The 5,064-nt window shown below is 43.8% G+C and overlaps 1 pseudogene; it reads right to left on the reverse strand.

Moving 5' to 3' along the window:
* Nucleotides 1-315: 315 nt before the first annotated feature.
* LOC135559324 (proteasomal ubiquitin receptor ADRM1-like) lies at nt 316-2,776 on the reverse strand (annotated as a pseudogene).
* Between the last annotated feature and the right edge of the window lie 2,288 nt (nt 2,777-5,064).

Raw genomic sequence — 5,064 nt, forward strand, 5'->3', positions numbered from 1 at the left:
GACCACATGACTGGAGTTTTTTTTTTTTTAGGCCAGGAAGTTACAGGTCACATTGGCACATGTAGCTGTCACTAGTCTATCAAGGCCCAAATCCTAAAGAGTCACAATATTCTGGTTTGCAATATCAGGGAGAACATTTTAATGTGTTGATTCAAGCTCTGATTTGAGCATGTGTGCATCAATTTGTTATAATTTTAACACTCAATTGAGGGTATGTGTCTTACATTCCATTAAATATCTATTCTGATAGGAAATAGTAGACCGCTTCAGTGCTCTAAATAACAAATCAGCTAGTAAATAGTGTTAATAAAATATTTAATGAAACTGGACTAACACAGGTACAAATCCACTCATCTCATCATCCTTGTCTTTGGGATCATCGTCCTCATGGTCAGACATGCTGTCTGTCTCCGTGGCTTTAGCAAAAGCCTCAGTCTGGAATGGAGGAAAGTTCAATTAGAATTTCACTCATGAAAACAGCAGGTCATAACCTCTTATGGAAATCTTATTCAAAATGGTAGACAATGTTATGTAGGAATATCTGCACAGGCAGACTTGCATGTTATGTGTTCTCTAAACAATGAAATGACATACAAACAAGGTCTCTGGGTTCATGTTTTGTGGGCCGATACTGGACACGGACCTCCTTTGTTAGCTGCATCCACAGCTTCTGTTGGCAGCCCAAACTGGTTCATTAGAGGCCCCAACTGCCCTGAAGCCAGGGCACTACTGAACAGACCCATGGCCTACAAAGAGAATAATCACTGCTTTACATCATACATACTCATACAGTAGTATATGAAATTTAGCACTCAAGTGGTAACTAAAAAAGACCAGGATCACTTTATCATACTTTAAGTGTTCTGAGAAAACCCTGATACTCAAGTGTGCTCAACATAGAGCAGTTTTTGTGTGTGGTATATCTGCTGAAACTGTGGGGAGGTGAGTATGTGGTGGAGTTGTTGGTGCTCTGAGGCAGGGCCTCTCCTGGACCTCCGCATTGGCCAGGATAAGAGCCATGATCTCAGGGGTCACAACATTGGCCAGGTTCACTGTAGAGAGAACAGTCATTCATACAGACATCACAGGTGATAAATACAGAGGGCCATTCTCAACTTCAGTCATGTATCTACTGCTGCAAGGCTTTATTTCTCTGGTAACAGCATGATTACAGTCCCTTATTTCATTGTAAATGTCTTCAAGAGACTCCTTATTGCTCTGTCAACTGTTCTAAACTGTTGAGCTGCTCTATAGTTTAGTTTACTCCCTCACCTCCCTGCCCGGCAGTAGGTACATTCATGGTTGCTAGGATACTCTGCAGGTCACTCAGCTGGATTGACTGGGTGGGGCTGGCTGCTCCGGCTGTGAGGGAGGGGGCAACAGGGGTGGCAGGTGAGGCCATGGGTGACACTGCACTGGTGGCAGATGGGGTGATAGGTGTGATTGGCACCTGGGAGGAGCCCAGCTAGGTGGCAGCAGAGGTGGGGGTGACCACGGAGACCGAGATGGACTGAGCGAGACCGAGAGACAAACTAAACTCACAGGGGTTGTAATGAATGTAGAATAAGCTATCTGTAAAAGTTGGCTAAGTATTGAGTGTGTAGTCTAGGCTGAAGAGAGACAAGTGTATAAATGTACTAAATTCATTAATTTAGTACTGAAGTGAGTCTGTTGGCTTGTGGTACCTTGAAGAGTTGCCGGCTGCAGGACCTCCACTACTTAGCAGGCTGGCCAGGCCCGGTCCAGCCAGAGCCCCAAAACCTCCTACAGACAGACACATGACAGAAATAGGGAGTGGATTATTAATTTGTCTACCAAAGAATCCTGTTATGATAGACATTGTTGCAATTAATAACAACTCAATAGTCAGGCACTCCAGTCCAGAACACATTCTCAGTCAATCCAGCTATCGGCTGTTTAAAGCACATTGCTACGATTGGTAAAAAAAGACTGTACACTAAACAATAACTACTTATCAAGACCTCCCAGCCCAGTAGGTCCAATGAGCTGCATGAGCTGGTTGTGACTCATGTTACCGAGGAGACTCTGCAGTCCACCCTCGCCTAGGACAGAGGAATGCTAAATGTTCCCGAACGGATCAGCACATCATGCACAAAGGAGAGGCTGAGTGGGGAAGGAACTATCGTCTCTGAGAATGCATTGCTTCCTGTGTCAGCATGCCACAGTACTGTTGCACTCTATGAGCGTGTGCACTGTACCCTTCTTTAATCCTTACCCCTCAGAGCAGACAGTTCATGCCCGCTGCTGCCTCACAAGCCCAGGGCTCCAGGCATAGTAGGGTTGTTAAGATACTCATTCACTTTATGGTAGTACTCCTCATCCTTATCAGTCTTGGACTCCTATAACAGGGAAATAGAAATAACACTTTATTACACCAGGAACTTATTTTTCTCATACAATTGGCAGCTGATAACATTACCTTCCTCTCCAGATAAATATACAAAGAAGGCAGGTGTGTTGTTGGGTGTGTTTAGACAGGCTACCCAATTCTGATAATTTTTCACTAATAGATATTTTGACCAATCAGATCATCTCTGAAAATGATCTGATATTAAAATATCTGATGTGATTTGTCAAAAGACCAATTTGTGGGGAAAAATATCAGAATTGGGCTGCCTGTGTAAACACAGCCATGGGATCATCATGCTATACACACCTGCATCCAGAAGAACAGTCTCTTGGAGCCGGCCTTGAAGTTCAGCACAAACACCCGACCAGTACGACGATTCTTGTTTCTTAGTAAAATGTTAAGCATCTTGAACGAAGAGCCGTTTGCTAGCCAGATGATCCGGCTCACCGAAAAGACTTGGGAATGCCCATCACTAATCGGTACCAAATATATATATTTTTTCATAGCTAACCTAAAACAGACCACAGCCTGTCGCCCAATGGGAGCATATTAATCATAGTGGGCAGAAAAATCAAGGAGTAGAGCCAAGCACGAGCTAGCAAGAACCTATTGGCGTGTTCTAGCATATATTTCCATTAGGAACACATACTCTGGGATGTGCGAGTGCAATAACTAAATTTGCTCTTGTGTTCCTTCTAAACAATGTCATTTTTTGAAACTTTGGCAAAGGGTAAAGTCTACAAAACTTTGCCAATTCTGTTCGTAACAGATTGTAGTTTGGTGAACAGAACTGTATTGAGATCAAATGTTTCATCGATGAGAAAATTTGAAGAATGTCGGCCAAAATCCATCTCGCTCCATCTTCTCCCACTGCCGTCCATTGGGATTCCTCTCATCACCATACAGTGCATTAAGAAAGTATTCGGACCCCTTGACTTTTTCCACATTTTGTTATGTTACAGCCTTATTCTAAATTAGATTTTTTTTAAATCCCAGTTTTAGACATTTTTGCAAATGTGTATATATATATAATAAAAAAATACATTTACATAAGTATTCAGAACCTTTACTCAGTACTTTGTTGAAGCACCTTAGACACCTTAGACAGCCTTGATTCTTCTTGGGTATGATGCTACAAGCATGGCACACCTGCATTTGGTGAGTTTCTCTCATTCTATTCTGCAGATCCTTGTCCTGTTGGAAGGTGAACCTTCGCCCCAGTCTGAGGTCCTGAGTGCTCTGGAGCAGGTTTTCATCAAGGATCTCTGTACTTTGCTCTGTTCATCTTTCCCTCGATCCTGACTAGTCTCCCAGTCCCTGCTGCTGAAAAACATGACCACAGCATAATGCTGCCACCACCATGCTTCACAGTAGGGATGGTGTCAGGTTTCCTCCAGATGTGACACTTGGCATTCAGGCCAAAGAGTTCAATCTTGGTTTCACCAGACCAGAGAATTTTGTTTTTCATGGTCTGAGTCCTTCATATACCCTGATGAAGACAGCTTGGCTGTCGAAACGTTGGATATTACATTTTTGCATCTGAGCTCCTAGAGAGTGTGCGGCTCTCCTTTATTTTCAAGTTTTCTACTCTGCTAGCCAGCACCTCGCCTAAATAGGTGTGCGTTTCTTTTTCTTCTAGACCGAGTCCTTTAGGTACCTTTTGGCAAACTCCAAGTGGGCTGTCACGTGCCTTTTACTGAGGAGTGGCTTCCGTCTGGCCGCTCTGCAGAGATTGTTGCCCTTCTGGAAGATTCTCCCATCTCCACAGAGGAACTCTAGAGCTCTGCCAGAATGATCATGGAGTTCTTGGTCACCTCCCTGACCAAGGCCCTTCTCCCCCGATTGGTCAGTTTGGCGGGGCGGCCAGCTCTAGGAAGAGTCTTTGTGGTTCCAAACTTCTTCCATTTAAGAATGATGGAGGCCACTGTGTTCTTGGGGACCTTCAATGCTTTTTGGTACCCTTTCCACAGACCTTGCTTTGACACAATCCTGTCTTGTAATTCCTTCGACCTCATGTCTTAGTTTTTGCTCTGACATGCACTGTCAACTGTGGGACCTTATATAGACAGGTGTGTGCCTTTCCAAATCACGTCCAATCAATTTAATTTAGCACAGGTGGACACCAATCAAGCTGTAGAAACATCTCAAAGATGAGCAACGGAAACAGGATGCACCTGAGCTCAACTTCGAGTCTCATAGCAAAGGGTCTGAATACTTAGAATAAGGCTGTAATGTAACAAAATGTGGAAAAAGTCAAGGGGTCTGAAAACTTTCCCGAATGCACTGTATTTGGTGGTGAGTGGAAATGCCAAATTGACGCTTCAGATTTATACATTCGGTGAAAAATCTGGCTCATTGTTCTATCTGTGACTGTACTGTTGTTGCTGTTGTTGTTCTTCTTCTGTGGATTTTATGTGACAGTGGGCAACCACCTTTAAGGTCCATTACCGCCACCAACCGGACTGGTGTGTGTACCAGAGACAGGAAAAATCTAAATCCTACCTGTTATTCTCATCTCGAAGAACTAGCATATGTTCCACTCTCTCCATCTCCTGACAGTGATTACACCTCCCAATGAGATGTTTTCCTACCAATTTCAATGAACTGCTGAGCCCTGTGTGTTCCAGTCTCAGCCTTGTGATTAAACTTTCCTCCCTTCTCCTGACCAGGGGACCTCCCTGCCTCCACCTCTT

This window comes from Oncorhynchus masou, chromosome 18 (genome assembly GCF_036934945.1).
Source record: "Oncorhynchus masou masou isolate Uvic2021 chromosome 18, UVic_Omas_1.1, whole genome shotgun sequence".
NCBI classification, from domain to species: Eukaryota; Metazoa; Chordata; class Actinopteri; order Salmoniformes; family Salmonidae; genus Oncorhynchus; species Oncorhynchus masou.